At 34.0% G+C, this 20020-nt stretch overlaps 1 pseudogene across 1 annotated transcript; it reads left to right on the top strand.

The window, feature by feature from the left end:
* The first annotated feature begins 373 nt into the window (after positions 1-373).
* On the top strand, positions 374-3327 carry LOC149197273 (senescence/dehydration-associated protein At4g35985, chloroplastic-like; annotated as a pseudogene). The gene is made up of 4 exons (XR_016254747.1): positions 374-1264; positions 2449-2615; positions 2714-2798; positions 2898-3327. The product of XR_016254747.1 is annotated as a senescence/dehydration-associated protein At4g35985, chloroplastic-like (transcript).
* Positions 3328-20020: the final 16693 nt, after the last annotated feature.

Genomic DNA, 20020 nt, shown 5'->3' on the forward strand with positions numbered 1-20020 from the left:
CGGGCTATTAGGAGGAAGATACATTCCATTCTCGAACTGTGTTATAACGGGCTACTAGGAGGAAGATGCATTCCATTCCTTCGAGACCATTTTGTTCCTTAGTTGAGTAAAGATAGCCAAGAGATATAGGATATAGAGCACACAAAGAGGATTTATGCAATATAGCAGCCCACGGGCCACATGCATTACTTGATTATACCTGCAACCTTATTTTTCAGAGGAAGAGGTTGAAGCAGAGACTACAATAGAACGAAGGGGATGAGAATTTCTATTGCCTTTTCTTCTGAAGCAGAGGCAGAAGAACAAATTAAACATCCATAAAAAAATCATGCATTAGTATAAGAAGAGAAGTGCCCAAACCTCATCGCGGAAGATGCAGTGGGTGGCTAAGAACGCCTTCAGTTTAAACAAAAAGAAGGGCAGAAACAAATCCACTGAGCCTGCTCAACCTTCTGCTGTGTTTGAAGAAGATGATGAGAATGGCAAGTTGCAGCAACAGTTTTCTCATCTTTCGGCCACAGAAGCAGAGCAGCAAATGCAAGATGATGATGATAAGGAATGTGCAGAGCATTCTATCGAAGAAACGCTGGTGAGGATTCCAGGAAGAGCGGTGGTGAACTTGGTGGAGGCGGGAGAAGAAGTCAGCGACAGCCCGCAGTTGGGAAGCGGCGAATTTTCCATTGTTCGACTTGTTCAGGGCAATACAGGAATCGCCGATTTTGTGAATGTTGGGGACGATGTGCGTTGGCCTCTCACCAAGGATGAGCCCGCCCTCAAACTCGACGCCCGTCACTACCTCTTCTCCATACGCCCTCCGCCGGACGAAGAGGCCGCAGATAAAGACGGCGCTGAGACACTGAATTACGGCGTAACATTTGCAGACGAAGAGGGTTTGGATTTGCTGGACAGTTTCCTGCAGCAACACGCATGTCTGTCGTTACCTGCGGAATCGACAGGCGGTGCGGCATCAAAATCCACAAGATCAGCGAAGGGCGGTTCGAAAGAAAACCCGGAGGTGGCGTACTGGACTGAAATGGCGCCGAGGGTGGAAGATTATAACACTGTGGTGGGCAAGGCCATTGCTGCTGGTTCGGGGCAGATTATCAAGGGCTTATTCCTCTGCACCAACGCTTATTCTTCTCAGGTACAGAACGGCGGAGAATCTGTGAGAAGCCGAGAGCAAAACGGCCGCAACAGCCGATTATCAAAAGAAAACGAGTGCTCAAGTGAAGATCAGTCCTCGCACAAAGAGAAATATTCGAAGGTAAATGGAGTGGAAACTCATCTTCTTGAATCAGAGATCTGTCTTACGAAATCCATCACATAAATAAATTATTTAAGTGGTCTGTTTTATCATTATTATTTTTGAAAATTTTGAAATTAATAATTTTAGCTCGTTTAAAATATAAAACGCTAAAATTATTTTTTTTATTCAACACGAATCAGCAAAGCTAATTTTTTTATTCAAAGATTTATTTTGAAAATCTATCATATAAATTATTTAAGTTGTATTTTGAGGATGAACAACATTAACCGATTGGTTCCCAATGCAGATTAACCACTCAAATGAATTATGTGCTAATTCATAAAAGAATAATTCTATTCACAAAAACTTCCATTCAGATTATCTTCTTTATTCAGTTTATCTTCTTTATAGTTTCTTCATGTTTGCTTCAGTCATAGTATTGGTTCTGAGGTACCAGTAAGATCAAAAACAAATTGGAAATATCAATCGCAACCAGCACCTTAAACACACTAACAACCACCATATTTACATAGTCAACTTTTGTAAATTGTGATTTTGTTTGCAGAGGAAAAAACCAAAGTCTAAGCAATAATACAGCAATCTGAGCAACATTTAACTATACATAAAAGAGTTAAAGCACTTAATGAGGGTTAGTAAATATGTATGGGCGAAACATTTACTACCAACTCTTAATTGCAATCAGCAACCTCTGCAAATTTAGAAAAGCCCTCATTTTGTATAATGGTCCATCCCAATCTTAATTAAAAATGTATTAATGAGTCAAAATGTATGTTGTAGATAAATATGAATGAAAAAATCATTTGCATAGTAAAAAGGAAATTGTGGGGACACTACTCTGCAACCCAAGTGTATTCTGTTTAAATTAAGCCTCTGTCCAGTTGCCATTAACTTACTGCAACCGGAGATTTGACTTGCGGCAACTGATTTCTTAGCCAGGCTCCGCTGCCGTGTGAAATTCTCTAACAAAAACCTAAATGGGAATTATTGCCATGTGAAATTCTCTAACAAAAACCTAAATGGGAATTATTGAATTTTGTGTTCACACGGATATGCAACTGGAGATTTGACTTGCGGCAACTGATTTCTGAGCCAGACTCCTCTACCGTGTGAAATTCTCTAACAAAATCCTAAATGGGAATTATTGAATTTTGTGTTGACACGGATATATATATTGTGTGTAGAGCGAAAAGGCTGTCAAGGATGACAGAAAAACTAAGCGAGAAAGTGCTGGCTGGGGTTGTCAAAGTAAGCGGTGCCGTGACTGATCCGGTTATCGGCTCCAAGGCTGGCCAGAAGTTCTTTAGCACGTTACCTGGAGATGTCCTTCTTGCTTCCTTGGATGCTTTCAGTACGGCAGAATTTCTCCCAGTCCCTTGAAATGGTTTTAAATGAATACTGTAAATGGTGGGTATATGATAATATAGGGTTTTTCTTCTTAAATTGCAGACAAAGTTTCGGACGCTGTAGAAATAGTTGGCAAGGATGCTCTGTCAGTTGCTTCTGAGGCTAAAGTTGAAATTGTTGCAAACAGGTATTGCATTTTGAGTTCTTCATGTGTCTGGTTTGCTGAAATGGGAACCATTCATTGAAAATGTGAATGAATTTCTTGATGTTGGTCAATTGAGTGCAGGTTTGGGGAGGAAGCAGGAGAGGTGACACATGACACATTTGCTGTGGCTAGGGATGCCATTGGAACTGCGTGGAACGTCACAAAGGTCCCGGAGGCCATCGATCCGGCATCAAATGGAACGATATCAGCATCTGCTTTGAAGGCTTTGAAGTTGAAGAAGGCCAGCAAAGCAGGCAGTAGTGCATCTAAATGCAAATGATTGTATATATAGCATCTTGCTGGAATTCCTTTGCTACTCTACATATTTTGTTTTAGATTTTCCCAGAGTAATAAAATTTTCTATGAATCTCTTTTGGGGTCATGTAAAAATTGTGAATTGAAATCTCAGTGGGAGAATTTCTCTGTATTGCATTAACAATGCAAACTGCATAGTTACAAAACATTTCTACATTTCTTTACTATTGTATATTTAAGATATACGTATTTTATTACTAAATTTAAAGAGTTTAGTTATTTGTGTTACTTTTTATTTAATAATAAAATATTTAATTTAGTTTCTAGATGTGAATTGGTTAGTGACAGGGTAGTTTTTGTGATATGAAACTCTATCACAATAATATAACCAATCTAATTATCAAAGTTTTTCCTCAAAAATATATTTAAATTACACACAAATTGAATCCATTTCTTGATAATTCAAAATAATCTTTAAATATCATATTAAATGATTTTAACAAATTTATTCTTTTAATGAAATTACAAATATTTTAATTTATTTTATATTAATTTATATTATTTACAAAGATTGTATATAATATTAAATAAAGAATTTTCTGTAAGGCATAGAATACACACTGATGGGGTGTAATCTTAACCCACATGTAAAGGTCATTGGTTTGAAAATATGTGGGCAAAAATCCAACCATATTAAGGGCTAGTGTGCAAAGGCCCGTGATCCTGGGTAATTTTGATGACTTAGCTGCCCCTAGGTTGGGATTTCTCAAGCCAAAGGTTAAACATGTAGTCATCTCAATAATCACACGATTTAGCAAACAAAAAAATATATATTAAATAAAGAATTTTATTTGTTATTTGTTATTTTTTTTAAGTGAGACACTTTGCTTTGATGACTTAGATGCCCCTAAGTTGCGATTTCTCAAGCCAAAGGTTAAACATGTAGTCATCTCAATACTCACACAACTTAGCAAACAAAAAAAAATATTAAATAAAGAATTTTATTTGTTATTTTTATTTTTTTATGTGAGACACTTTGCATTAAGTCAAATTAGGGTGCCAAAGGTTAAACATGTAGTCATCTCAATACTCACACAACTTAGCAAACAAAAAAAATATTAAATAAAGAATTTTATTTGTTATTTTTATTTTTTTTAAGTGAGACACTTTGCATTAAGTCAAATTAGGGTTGCATAGACTAATTTTTTTAGACTATTGTTTTTTTGCTACTTGTTAAAAACAAACCAGTAGCATGAGTTAGAGACCTCGTCTAAATAAAGCATACCTCGTCTAAATAAAACATCTTGTAAATAGAAACTTATAAAAACAGGTTGGTTGTGCCATGAGTTAGAGACCTTGTCTAAATAAAGCATCTTGTAAATAGAAACTTATAAAAACAGGTTGGTTGTACCATGAGTTAGAGACCTCGTCTAAATAAAGCATCTTGTAAATAGAAACTTATAAAAACAGGTTGGTTGTTCCAAACCTTGACATCCATCAACATGAGAAGACAAAAATACTACTAGTGTTGCAAGCAAAAAACCTGAGTCATAACAATTATTGGGGAGAATCTTCAACCATCCCTGTTGGCTATAATGTCAATTTTTCCCTCTAGCTCTACTAATCTTATAAGAATTCTCCTATTGAGTTCTCTTGTACCTCCCTATGCCGCCTACAATATTCAATGATGTTTAACCTTATACTGACTTTGTGCCATGATCAATGATGTGACGGGAGTGAATGTAATGTGCCAAGTATAGTGGGAGTCACAACCCCTTTAGTGTGACCTAGGACCTTATCAAAGAAGTGGGAAATGAAGCAAGGGATGAATGGAAGAATGATGAGGAATTGTGGCATTCATTTAAAAGATACAATAAGATCCCAATACATCTGATACATTTAGCAGGAAAAATGATTCGTTATGGTACAAGGATCGGTTATACCTATGTAAGAATTCCCAACTCAAACAAAAGATTCTTAGAGAATTGCACACCTCTCTCTTAGGAGGGCACTCAAGATTTCTAAAAACCTACCACATCGTTAAGAAGGATTTTTCTTAAGATGGCCTTAAATCAAATATTCAAAAGTTTGTGGCAGAATGTCTGGTTTTCCAACAAAATAAAATTGAAACAATTAAGACCCTAGGACTATTACAACCTTTATCCATTCCAAGCCAACAATGGGGGAGGTTTCAATGGATTTTATCACAGGTTTACCCAAGTCGGAAGGAAAGAGTGTTATCATGGTGGTAGTTGACAGACTTACCAAGTATGCACACTTTTGTGCATTATCTCATCCATTTAAAGCGAGTACAGTTTCTACTGCATTTATGGAAACAATTCAAAAGCTACATGGAAACCCAAAGACTATTTTAAGCGATCGAGATCCCATTTTCACTGGAAGTTTTTGGACAGAATTGTTTTCTTGTCTTGGTACTCAGTTAGCTCATATCTCATCTTGTCATCCTCAATCTGATGGGTAAACTAAGATAGTAAACAAATGTTTGGAATGATATCTTTGTTGCTTTGTATCTGATAAACAGACACAATGGGTCAGATGGTTGCCTCTGGCTAAATGGTGGTATAACACTTCCTTCCATACTACAACAAGAATGACCCCATTTATGGCACTTCATGGATATCATCCACCATCCATCACATCATATTTAAGAGAAAATTCTAAGGTTCAAGCAGTGGAAGATCACATCGAGCATCAACAACAAGTTCTCCAACTCTTAAAGGATAACCTCACCTTGGTTCAGAATAGAATGAAACAGCAGGAAGATCAACATCACAGCGAAAGAAGTTTTGATGTAGGTGATTGGGTATTCCTATGGCTACAACCATATAAAGAAATGTCCCTCAAGCACGCTAATAAGGATAATAAATTATCACCAAAGTATTATGGTCCGTACAAGGTGTTGCAAAAGATAGGTACTATGACGTACAAATTGGAGCTTCCTGCAGCTTCTTGAGTGCACTCAGTTTTCCATGTTTCATGCTTAAAGAAGGTTATAGGTGACAAGCTTCCAGTTCAAACAATATTTCCAAAACTTGATGAGGAAGGAAAAATCATATTGGAACCTAAAGCAATTAAAGAAACAAGAACTCGACAGCTACGAAATCGATCAATTTCAGAGTATCTCATCCATTGGAAGAACTTACCCGTTGAAGATTCCACATGGGAGGATGAGAATTTTATACAGAAGCATCCAGAACTACTCAAGCATTGAGGACAACACTTTTTTGAAGGAGATGGGCATGTTAGGTCCCTATAATACTAGTGATTCTCCCATTACTATTGTCATTGTATCCCTTATTTTTATTATTGTGCCCCTATTGTTCCCATATTGTTATTATTGTGCCCCATAGAATCCCACTATTGTTATTTTTGTGCCTTTATATTATTATTGTTAGGTCGGCTTTGGTTATATTGTGATCCCTTAGACTCCTATATATAGAAAGAAGGTTTTGTCATTTGAATCATCTAAGAATTGTTCATTTGTGTAATGTAAAGGAGGTTGCCCCCTCAAAGAGGCTTATTTCTAAGGCGTTGATCTATCTTTTTGTGAGCTAGTTTCATAACACATAATACCTCGTTTCGAATATATCCAAGAGGAGGCGAAAATAAATGGGTAAACCATTTGAGACTTTTTCGGTCCCTCTGTTTTCCTTAAAGTCTTTTAGTCCCTCAAAACGGCTCTAGAAGTTTAAGACCCGAAAAAATTGCCAAAAATAGTAAGTTGCGCTACAATTAAGGAATCTAAAAAGAAAAAATGGTGGGGGTCCAAGTGGAATAGGCAGTGGACACCAATATCCACCTAGGTCATCTTAGGAATGAAGGCTTATACCAGATAGTCATGGGAATTGAGACAAAACCAATGTCAGAGGATGAGAATTTTGATTGGCTTAACATATTTGACATGACTTATGGAAGATTATGTCTATCTGTGTCTCATGGTATTCTTTATCAGATCATAGATATTGAATCATTGCATGCAATATAGATTACATTAAAAGGATTATATGGTGATGAAGATGATCTAGAAGAACATCATTTAGAAAAAGAGAGCTCAATCTATCATAGAAATCATGAAACCAGTGAAGACATTCGACAACGTGGAAAAATATTCTCGAGACAATGTTGTACATGATGGCTCTGTTTCTTCTATCTTTGACGAAGTTGTTGCAGATGATAATTTTATCCTTTCCAATAACGAAGATGTCACACATGAGGAAATGTCTTATTCTGTTGGTGATTAAAAATCTACTATAAATAGAGAGCTTTCTTTCAAAAACATTGAAGAGGGCTTTGATTCCTCCATTATTGATGTTGTTGATGTAAATATGATGAAGTCTCAGTTTAATGATGCCCCACATGCACTCTCAGTCACAGAGACATGTATGCATCCATGAAATCATCATTAAAGCCATGAATGCATCCCTAGAGACAAGCATCCCCATGCATGCATCCATGAATGCATCCCTAGAGACAAGCATCCACATGCATGCATATATAATTACACATGCATATGATCATCAAACTCATCATGAAGTTGTAAAGAATCCATATTGACATGCAACCATGGATAAGGAGAATTAGTACTTGATCCAATATGGGAGTTGATACCTCTACAAGAAAAAAAATTCCTCCAAATCCATTAGTGTAGAGAAGGATTCCACCTCCAAGTATGTACTTAGTTTTGGATATGGCCCCATTTGTTGGTCAAGTAAGAAGTAGGCTACCATTTCTTTATCATCAGTAGAGGTCAAGTACAGAGGAGTGGTCAATACCACCATTCAGGCCATTTGATTGCAACATTTCCTTTCTAAGCTTCATATCATTATCCATTGTCTGACTATCATATGTTGTGACAATCATAGTTTATTTAAGTTTTTCATAGATCCAATGTAGTGTCAACAAACTAAACATATTGAAATCCACATTCACTACATTAGAGAATTGATTAATGATGGGATCATCGATCTGCAATATTGTCCCAGTTTTGTGAAGACAGTTGACGTCTTCACCAACACTTTCATAGAGCAGAAGTTTCACTTTCTATGGGATCTTCTTGGGTTGAAGGACACAACTACCTAGCAATTGTCTTTTCTTTTAGTTTTTCATTCTATTTTGTGGGAGAATTTTGTTCCCACTAGGTTTTCCTTCTTTCCACTTTCATGCATTATACATGGGTACCTAAAATGGCCTTGTTATCGGGACTCATCCATTTTGCATCATACTCACTTAAGTTATGCTTAAGGGGGGGTGTTGGTGTACATGCACATTTATTACATAATGTGACCTTAGCTTTAGTTAGCTTTAGAGCTTGCACATGGTGTCATGCACATTAGTTAGCTTTAATTAGCATTAGTACTTGCATGTGTTGTAAATGTACATTAACATAGAATAAAAACACTTAGCTCTAGTTAGCTTTAGTTAGCCTTAGCGCTTGCATGTAGTTAATCTTAACCTAGTTGCTTTATGTATTGATTTCCTCATCAATATTGTGATATTGAATTCATTCTCTCTTCCAATTTTTCTTTTTCAATTTTTGCAAGTTTATGCAATTATTTTCGATCTAGGTCCTCATCTATGCTCTAATAATTTTACATGTTGGACATGTTCATGATCGAAGAGAAATTGGGGTACGTGAATTCGGCCCCACCATAGTCCATAACTTTGATAGAAGAGGATACTCTGGTGGGTTTGATTACACTTGGTACTTAGGTTTAGGGTTTTTATATCTATTCAAAAATTATGTTTTCACAGGTTCCAAGGAGATTTCAAGAGAGTAAATTTTGGATTAGTTGAGGCTTACAGGTAGCTTAGGTTTCTAAAGGGAGCGATTGTTGATGGGTGTAATACCCCCGAAAAACTTACTTTATGACTTACATGTGTTATGATTATTATTTATTTTGAAAATAGAAAAAGACATGTGTTGGATATTTTCTTATTTCCTGTCACAAGAAAATAATTTATGGAGTTATGTTAGAATGAATTAAATTCTCTTAGAATTATGTTATAGGCTAACATGAGAGATTAACCTCTAACTATTAGCGTAAACAATTAACAAAAGTGTTTATTCCAAAGAAGGAAAGGAAGAAAAAAACTCTATTTTTGGTGTAATGTTTTTTCTTGTGGTTGAAAGGGGAGGAGGACTAGTAAGTTGTTGATGTTTATACCCATTGGGGAAGAAAAACCTTGAATATTTATAGAAAAAAATACCACCTAAATTGAGACAGATTGGGAGAGAAATACCATATGGTGGACTCTGGAATAGATATTGTGGAAGAGAAAGACAATATCTATTAGGCCCTTACTAGTGGAATAGAAAAACAGGTAAACCCCACAAAAGGTTTTCAAAGCGATGCATAGGGAAAGGAGTAAGCCCCTCCAAATTCCTCCTAGTTTACCTAACAATTAAAGGAAGAACTCGATAGGAACTGCAACAAAGAGAAGTTCATGGTTGGGAGGAATGTGGAGGCCTCTAGCATACTTCAAAAAAAAAATTAAATAAGTAGTTCTTCCTAGAGGTAAGTGAAATTTTATGATTCACGGGTATGAAGGTATTTAAATTGGAATGATTGTTATGATACAGGTATTTCTTGCAAGTTGGTAGGAGACAGGTACAGGTAAGAAAGATTGTATTGTATTTGCATGAAAGGTTGTCATAGTTGTTGGTATGAACTAAATAAAAGAATTAAAATGTTACTATTAAGAATGAAAATTAGTTACCAATAATTGAATGGTAGAAATCTGTGTCAACAATTAGAATGTCTTGAGTGAAAAAAAAGGAATTCTGGATCAATGTTCAAAAGTGTTCTAGAAAATAAATACACCCTAACAGATTGATACTATGTACTAGATATAATAAATTAAATAAAGAATTGTATAATGAGTTTTTGAGTTGAACCCATATTAAACCCTTAGAAATCCCTGAAGAAATGGTCCATCATGGTTTTCGTTCAGGGTTAGTCTCCAGCTATGTATATTAGCATATAAGGACTAGCAAAGATTCATGGTTACCGATATCATTGATGTCCCCGACTAGATAAATAATAAAATGCATAGATACATCTACATGTCTTAAATAAAATATACAAATGTTGTAGATGTCTAAATTGTGCGTTGTAGTGTGTTATCTTTCATAACAGGGGGAAATAATTGTATAGTAGTTGTATACTAGAGAATCTACTAGAATAATAAAACATATAATTTATTTCTATCTTAGCGAATTTGTAATTTTGTAATCATTGCAAAAAGAAATTTTTAACACAAAATTATAAATATTCTAGAGGAAGGAACCCATGTAATGCTACATACTACACATATCAATTAGTGTAGCATATAGAGAACAAAATTGACAGTTACGCTCTTTTTAAGAGAAATAGACACTTCAAAAACGAATATAGTATAAATGCTTCTAGCTTTCAATTATGAAGAAGTAACAAAACATGTAAACAAATATTTTGTAATGCGCTAATACTAGGAGAAATCGAAAAATAGAAAGAATGTTTCACATTTACCCTTATATGAAAACCTAACCCGTAGGGACTCGGTCTAGTTAAATAATATACAAATCAAAATAATTATGTTCTATATGGACAAACAATTGTGTATGTAGCTGAGGAGGGTCGACAATATTTTCTAACTACACTCAAATGACAAACATTATAAACCAAAGACTTTACATTGAAAAAATATCAAATATTATGGGACGACGAACTTATGTGTAATGCCTCAAGTGTTGAGTGAAAGCTCTTGGCTTAGTAGCCAGATGGCTTGGTCATAACAAGATAAGGTATAAAAAATTTAGAAACTCGAAACTTGTTTAGTTAGGGAAGAAAATAGTATAAACCCTAAGAACCCTTTCCCTTATGATTGAAGGCTTTCTCTCCAGTGTACGAGTGAAAACTTGAAGATGGGTTACACTTTTGGCCCAATGTGGCAATGAAATTTCAAGTTTTTCTTCTATTATCGAATTGCAACCCTCAAAATTCATATAAGAATTGTTAATTTGATTCCAAGTAAAAGGACAATATATGGAGAATTATGTTATTGTCCTAATGATATTCTTCGCAAAACAAATTTGTGTTTCATAATCTTTCGATTTTCCATTAAATGCAATACATGTCCTTGCAATTTTTTGCAAAACTTAAGAGGTATGTGTGTGTTCACATAACGTAACTTAGTCTAAAATGCGTAATTTTTAAAATATATATATATATATATATACATACATATAAGCATGATCTACATGGAGAGAACTAAGTTTTAAAATTAAAAAAAATAAAATTATGCAAAATTATATTAGTTATTATTTTTTGAAGTTGGTGAAGTAATATTACAATTGTGTTTTGGAGACAAATGTGTTCACGTAAGCTTTTTTTCAACTCGTTAAATAAATTAAAAAACAATAATACCCTTTCAAAGATTACTTGTAAACAAAGATAGTGGTACTTTTTGAAATTTGGTCGTTGCGTATATTTTATGTTATTGATTTTTTATTTAGCCCCTTTGAAACTGTTCAAAACAGTTTCAAGCATTATGTTGTTATTGATTTTTTATTTAGCCCCTTTGAAACTGTTCAAAAAAGTTTCAAGCATTATGTTTAAAAGAAATTAGATAAAAAATATCATATGAATTCGAAAATGTCAAACTCATATGCCATTGGATAGAGGGTTCCTTCCCAAATCCAACATGATCAACTCTGCCACTTAAGGACAAATTTTGCTTGGAGTCTTCTAGGGTACAAAATGGTGATCAGAAAAATTTGTAGAAGAGGAGCTAAAAGTCTATTTTTTTTTCCATCAACAACTCAATTGAGAGCTTAAAAAACTTGATCGAGTATTTGAAATTCAAATTTCAAGTAGCTCAATCAAGGGTTTAAGAAACCCTTAATCGAGCCCTTAATGTTGTTAAACAAAGGCATGTCATATTTATCCAAAAACCTAAATTGATGACATAATGTCAACTTCAGGATATGCATTCAACATTGGATCTACGATCGTGGCATGGAGTAGCAAGAAAGAACCAATTGTTTCTTTATCATCAACTAAAGTTGAATATCAAGAATTATGTAGTGCTACATGAGAAGTAGTTTGGTTATAGTGAATTCTCAAAGATGTTGGAGAAGAACAAAAAATGCCTACAATTAGCAAGTGTGATAACGAAAGCTCCATCAAATTGGCCAATAGTCCCGTGTACCATGCAAGATCAAAACATATTGACACTAAGTATAATTTTGTTAGGGAAAAGATGTAGTCTAAAGAGGTTACTTTAATTTATAGTAATACTTGTGATAATGTGGCTAGCATCTTCACAAAGCCTCTTGGAAAGACAAAGTATGAGTCATTTAGAGCTATGTTAGGTGTGGTAGAAAACAAATTTCTCCATTATGCGGGAGACTTAGAATAATGGAGAAATGTAGATTATCCTAGATTATATTATTTTTAGTTGTTTGTTGTGTGTTCTTGATATTATGGTTTTTATTTAGTTCTTATATCCTATTTATGAGGAAGTTATTCAAACTCCTCAACGGATTCCTAATCCTACAAATGTACATGTTTTCTAGTTGAATGTATCAAGTTGTGAGTGCATGTAGTCTCCAAGTTGACCTAGCCTCACGTGAGAGCTACACACTTCTTCCTTCACACTTTGTCTTCTAATTATTTCCATGTCTTTTTTACAATACCATGGGCAAATATCGTGGCTTATCAATACCATAGCCTAAAAAGATACAACTTCTTTGACAATAAAAATATTTTATATAAATTTTATTTTAATTTATTTTTATACCATTCTTTTAATTAAATTGAAAAACCAAAAGGAAATAACCAATTTTAAGAAATAATTTTATATATAATCTGTAGATATTAAATCTTTACCATCTATCTAAAACCCATATTCCAAAATAATCACAACTATCAACATAATGATTAAAAAAACATTTAAAATAATAAATCATATCCCTAAATAATTAATAAAAACAGACTCCTCGCTAATATATCCACTATTCCATGTAAATGTAAATGAAAATGAAAAAAAAAAAAAAAACTTTAATCAATAACTAAAATAACGAGCTTGAGATGTATTGCTCACTCTTGAGTGTAAGTCAAGATGAATAACCAAAACAAAAACCTTAGATCTTGTACTATCCACCATCATATGTAATTTAAAATGTTTAAACAAGCAAAGAAATCATTAGATGTAACTCAAAATGAGTAATCAAACTAATGAGCCTTAAATTTTGCATTATTTTTATCCAAAAACTAACACATAATTAAAAACCCACATCTAATTCTCACTAAATAATATATGTTGGGTTTTGTTAATTGTCTAAATAATCCTACTTATGTTAGGTGTGATATTTGGTTTTTGAAGGATTTTATTCTTATTACTTAATTGTGATTGTGTGATCAAAATAGTTACTCTATTTTGAAATAACATCATTGTATTTATGTATCATTATTGATTAATGAAAATGTTTTTTACTAAATTTATAATTTAGTTTAATTTGGATGTGACAAAGAAATATAATTTTGCAAGAGACAAAGAACATATGGACAATTTTTTTTCCTTGCAAGTCTCGCACAGGAGCATTGAAAGCATAGTTGAGGGCAAGCCCAACAAACTCAGAGCATGGTTGAGGGTAAGCTAAGAAAATCCAACATAATAATGTTGGTGATATAGGGGAAGTTAAAGGTACATATATAAGTAGGTACATGTATGAAGATATTGTGGTTGAATGAACCATGTATATAAAAGAAATTCTAATAGACTAGCAGTGCAGCTAATAGTGAATAACGTATTCTAGTGGATGGTTTTTTATTTTTATGTAAGTCAAGATCAATATTTTAAAACTGTTTATAAATGTCAAGTTGCAATATAGATAGGCTTTGCTCATCACAAGTTGTTTTAGTTCATAGTGGATCATATGAACACTTTAGTTGATTGAGATTAAGAGTAGTGTTAAGGGAGAGTGTTGAAGTAGTTTTTTAGGGAGTGTTGTAGTGTAATAAGTCCTACCTATCTTAAGTGTGATAATTAGTTGAAAACGTGTCTATTTATATTATTTAGGGGTTGGTTAGTCTAGTTGGTTTGAAAGAAATTCACCCGAATAGATACTTCATAAATTGGTGTGTAGTTGAGATATTTATTTAACTAATTGATTGTGCAATAAAGGTAACTTCTCTATCTTAAAATAACATTTTTATATTTAAATATTTATTATTTCACTAATAAATATTCTTTTTTAATTTTTTTAATTATAATTTTTTTATTTTTAATGAATATATTTAAGATTAAATGTTATTAAAAATATAAAAGTTTATTTACAATAATTTCAAAAACGATTATAAAAAAAGCATTGAATTTATTTAGATTGAAATTAAATTTTAATTTGAAAATAAAATTTAAAAGGATTAACAAACTAGAGTTTGGTAAAAATAAAATTCTACCATTTGTAACTTATAATATTTAGATTGAAAATAAATTTTAATTTGAAAATACAATTTAAGAGGATTAACAAATTAGAGTTTGGTAAAAATAAAATTCTACCATTTATATTTTATAATATTTATAATTTATAATCACATCAGAACTCATTTGTCGATGTGTTTCAAATCATCCACTGCATTCATCATCAGGCAAGATGGAGAATTAGATCATGGCATCAGATTAAATAGAAAGAATTTGATGAAGAGACAACTCATTCCAAAAACTAGAATGTAGCTGGTTGCATAACAAATGGTTAATTTCACTAGACAAAATTTTAATCAATAAGTGATATTTTAATAAATTAAATCATAAAATTAAAATTAAAAATAAAAATGAAAATAAATATTAAATAGAGAAAGGTGAAGAAGAAACCATTAATTCCAACAACTAGAATGTAATGGTTAATTTTGACTGAAAATATCTATTAATAAGGGATATTTTAATAAATTAAATCATAAAATTAAAATATAAAATACAAAAATATAGAATAAATTAAATTAACCAAAAACAAAAAGATGATCAACCAAAGGGTCAAAGTTAACTAACAAAGAATCAAGGGAATATACGAGGATGAGAATTAACAACAAACCAAAAGGAGAAATCAAGATAAATTAAAAACGAGTTGTCTTTAGTGCGACTTTTTGGAAGCTTTTCCTTTGGATTTTTCTGGTTTAATTTCTCTAAAATCTAGTAGGAATTTATTGAAATCATAAGTTTGATGAGTAACTCCTACACAACCCAAGTGCCTTATGGGTTTTTCATGGTGCTGAATCCATATATATAGTCAAAAAACCAATTTAAATAACACAAATCAAGATTTCATCTCAAATTTTTTAGCCGGATTCCAACACCAGAATGTCCAAAAAGTACTAAAGACAACTCCAAATAAAAATAACAACTACTTATTTAACTAGAGGAGACCAAAAGGAATAAAAGGAAATTTAAAAACTTAAGGTTCATAAGAAAATCTAAATAAAAATAAATAATAATAATAATAATAGAATAAAAATTGATACCTTCATAATTAATAAATGAATGAATGAATGAAAATGAAATAAAAATGCTAAGAGGAAAGGGCAAGGACCCAACAACTGCTAATTTTCTAGCCATCATCCTTGTTTAGATTACTTGGTCTCCTTTCAATCTCTATGACCTCCCTAAACTTTCAGTGATGAAAATGATCAATCCTTGCAATGACTCGAGACTCTTCAATGCAGATGTGATGCTTTGTCTTTTTCGCATATCTCTCAAAATTTGAGGAGCGGGTCCTCCCATGCTTAATGTCTTTTGTGTGCTCATGAATTCTTTGATTTATTGAACGACGAATTTCACCAATGTAGGGTGTTCTGCAAGAACATGGGATAACATAAATACCTTCCATATCCTTGGGGTCCATTGGGTATTTGACAGATTTTAAGGATCTTCAAATGGTGTTTAGGGGCCTAAAGGTTGAAGGAACATTATGTTTCTTTAGGATCCTCACAATCTTGTCTATGGTCCCTTGGATAAAAGGAAGATGCACCCCTGAAATCTGATCTTTGGGGTCTTTTTTAATCATAGGACCTTTGCTAGCTTTAAGGAAAGATTTAAGAACTTGGTTCCTACTATATCCATTATTATTGAAAACATTAAGGAGATGTGTTTTCTCATTAGTAAGGTGGTTTTCATCAGAAATTATGAGTGCACAAGTAGCTAAATTGTTGAGAAAACCCAACTTTTGAGCAGGGAAATGATGTAAATCGGTGATCCAGATTAGATCATTATATTGTTTGTCATCCATCTCGATGCATTCAGAGTGGAAAAAGTGAAGGAATCAACTCATGGGATTGGTTTTACCGGTGGGGCCTAGTTTGGAAAAATAGGGTCTAAAACCTTTTGGGAGCATTTTGAGGCATAGAACGTCATTTTTTGTACGTAAAAATTTTCCACTTTAATGTGTCACATTTTCATGTTTTTCTACACACATAGATCTTTCCAGCAACGAAAGAAGCACATCAATCAGAGTCCGTATGAAAAAGTTATGCCACTCAGAAGTTGACCTTCCTATCTTCACACCTATAGTTCGGGAGGATCTCATGTCAAACCCCATTATTCATGGAAAAGGGGCTAGCCATGTGTTTTTGATGTAAAGTACTCTAGAAGAGTTTATATTGTAACTCTAGTTAAGAGTTGATGTAGTCAAACTTAACCACTAGTAGGTTATCGAACTGTGTTATAACCAAGCTACTAAGAGGAAGATGCATTCCATTCCTTCGAGACCATTTTGTTCCATAGTTGAGTAAATATAGCCAAGAGAGATAGGAGATAGAACACACAAAGAGGATTTGTGCAATATAGCAGCCCACCGGCCAAATGAATTACTTGATTATACTTGAAACCTTATTTTTCACACAGAGAAAGAGAGCAAAGCAACCTCACCTTCCAGTTGGGTTTTCTCCCAAAAGGGTTTCCCATGGCATATTTTGTGTCTTGTGTGTGTGTGAGCTTATTTTTGTTGTTCTCTACTTTTTTGCATAATTTGCATTCACATGCATGCACTAATTACAGTTAATTATACTGATCTTAAAGTTTAATAAAACTGTAATCATGTAGAAATTTTGCATTTTAATATTTTATTATCAGATCTGTTGTGACGAACTGTCCAATGGAATATCCATGGAAGTTTACAGATCATTTGGTATCAAAGCAAGTTTCCTTGGATATTTTGTGGAGATTGCAGGTATCTACATCGGCGGGGCTGAAAATTGTAAAACCCTAATCATGGTCGATGAATCTGCAAACGAACCTCATGATCCAGTAGAGGTGAGGTTTACACAGCTAGAAAAACAAGTTGTAGACATAAAAAATAATGTAAGCCTCCTCATGACAACCTTGAATAACAAGTTAGGGATATTTGGAGAAGATGGGGATTCGAATGTAGAGGAAAAATCTGAACAGGGATCAGAAAATCAAGGAGAAACATAAAACCAATCAAAGAAAGAATCCACAAATGATCATCCCAGTTTGAGTGTCGTGAATCAGTCCCTGCTTAAAATGGAAGAAAAAGTCAATATCAATCCATAATCACGGCGAGATCGACGCTCTAAAGCTGAACCATTGGTTGCAGCAACTGGAACTTTATTTCGACATCCATCAGATTGAGAAAGGATAGAAGATCCCATTCGTGTAGCTGAAATTATATGGCCATGCACTGACTTGGTGGCAAAGCTGCATAAAAACCCTAAGGTTGGAGGTAGATCCTACGGTGATTAAGTGAGAACATTTCAAAACCCTTATTAAGTCAAAATTTTATCCCATTGGGTATGTGGAGGACCAGTGGATCTGGTGTCATTACTTCAAGCAAAATTCGGGCCAAATCGTGCAAGAGTACACCACGAAATTCGAAAAGACAGCTATAATGTTGGATATCTCTCCAAAGAATCCAAATGTACTCCTCAAGTATTTGGTGGGATTGCACCACCATCTTCATGAGTAAGAGATGTTGTTCAAGATCAAATCGATGGACGAGGCTTGTGTACAAGCACAATACGTGGAAAACATAACCATGAAGAGAGCATAATCAAGTGGATTGAAGCAAAAGGAGCAACAAGACGTTTCAAAGGAGGGGAAGAAGAAGAAAAAATTGGGAAAAGATAAAAAGACAACAACCACAACACACCAGTGAAAAGATCCTAACAATCATTGCAACCACTGCAACATTGATGGCCATACAAAGAAGAGTTGGAAGTTGCATCCAGAGCTAAACCCAAAGAACAAGAAGAAGAATTTCATGGGCCCGAATTCGATCAACCGATTTAAAAGAAACTCGGACATGGATGAGAATATCTTTTGTACATCTGTGTAGAAGGAGGTGAATCTGAGTAGCCTTTAGCAACAGGAAGAGAAAGAAATGAGAAAAATCTTCCATATAAAGATATAGGTCAAGAAGACAAAGATTGATGCTCTATTTTACTCAAGATCGTAAGCGAATCTCATTGCAGTAAAGTTGGTCAAGAAGTTGGGGCTGGAAGTTCGTGATCATCCAAGCCCATATCCAATGGGATGGGTAAATAAGGATGCATAGATTAAGGTAACAAAACAATGTAAAATTAGATTTGATATCAGTGTTGATTTTATTGATGAAGTAGATCTAGATGTGTTTCCCCTTGATGTATGTGGAGTCATGTTTGGGATTCCATACATGTACATGCACGATGAAATATTCATGAGGAGAACCAATCAATACCAACTTGTCAAGAATGCAAAATTGTTCATCATCAACGTGCACTAAGGACAGTAAAAAATTTCACTGGTAAGTGCCAACCAAGCCAAGAACTTGATCAGTTCTAGCAAGAAGTATGTTTTATTATTTTTAAGAGAAAGTGAGTGTGAAGAGGAGTCAATAAGAGGCAAGGCATCCCTGGAGGGTTGTACTAAGAAACATAAAAACCAATTGGAGTTGTTATAGGCATATAGGAATGTGTTTCGACACCCCAAAGGGTTACCACCTAAGAGGGAAGTGGAACATGAAATCGAACTATTACCACAATCGTTATTGCCAAATATTGGGTAATTGTATAGGTGGTCTATTATAGAAGCAAGTGAAGTGAAGAACAGTTGCAGCAAATGCTAGAACATGGTGTCATTTGATCGAGTACATCTCGATGTGGGTCACGCATCATCATTGTGCCAAAGAAGGATGGGACTTGGCAGATGCGTATAGATTATAGGGTGTTGAATAAAATCATGCTAAAGAATAGATACCCCCTACTCGAGATAGATGGTCTACTAGATCAGTTGCAGCAAGAAAAGTACTTCACCAAGCTGGACATGAAATCTGGATATCACTAGGTTCGAGTCAAATAAGAAGATAAATGGAAGTCCACCTTCAAAACTAGAAAATTTTGTATGATTGGTTGGTTATGCCATTTGGCCTATGTAATGCAGAAACTACATTTATGAGATCAATGAATGATGTAGTGCGCCCTTTTATATATTCATTTGTTATTGTCTATTTGGATGATATATTGGTATATAGTGCTACCTAGGAGGAGCATATTTCACATTTGAGGCAGCTGCTAAAAACATTGAAGAAGCATCAGCTGTTATAAAATCTCAAGAAGTGTGATTTTGTGCAGCAGTACTTAGTGTATCTTGGTTATGTGATCGGTAGAAAATAACGTACGATAGATCCTGCCAAGATGGAAGCCATCATGAAAAGACTATTGCTTACTAATGTTTCTGAGGCCAATAGTTTCAATGGGGAAGCATAATACTTGAGGAAATTCATAGCCACATTTTTAGTGGTAGAAACACTGCTCCACACCATAACAACATATGGAAAGAGTTACTAATGGGAGAAGGGTTAGCAGAAGGCTTTCGAGGATCTAAAGAAGAAGATCAATTAAGGACCAGTTCTGGCATTACCGAACTTGCAACGGCCCTTTGAAGTGGAGAAAAATATGAGT

Source organism: Pinus tabuliformis, chromosome 2_2 (genome assembly GCF_031772625.1).
Source record: "Pinus tabuliformis cultivar Carrire ecotype Pingquan chromosome 2_2, CPIR1, whole genome shotgun sequence".
NCBI classification, from domain to species: Eukaryota; Viridiplantae; Streptophyta; class Pinopsida; order Pinales; family Pinaceae; genus Pinus; species Pinus tabuliformis.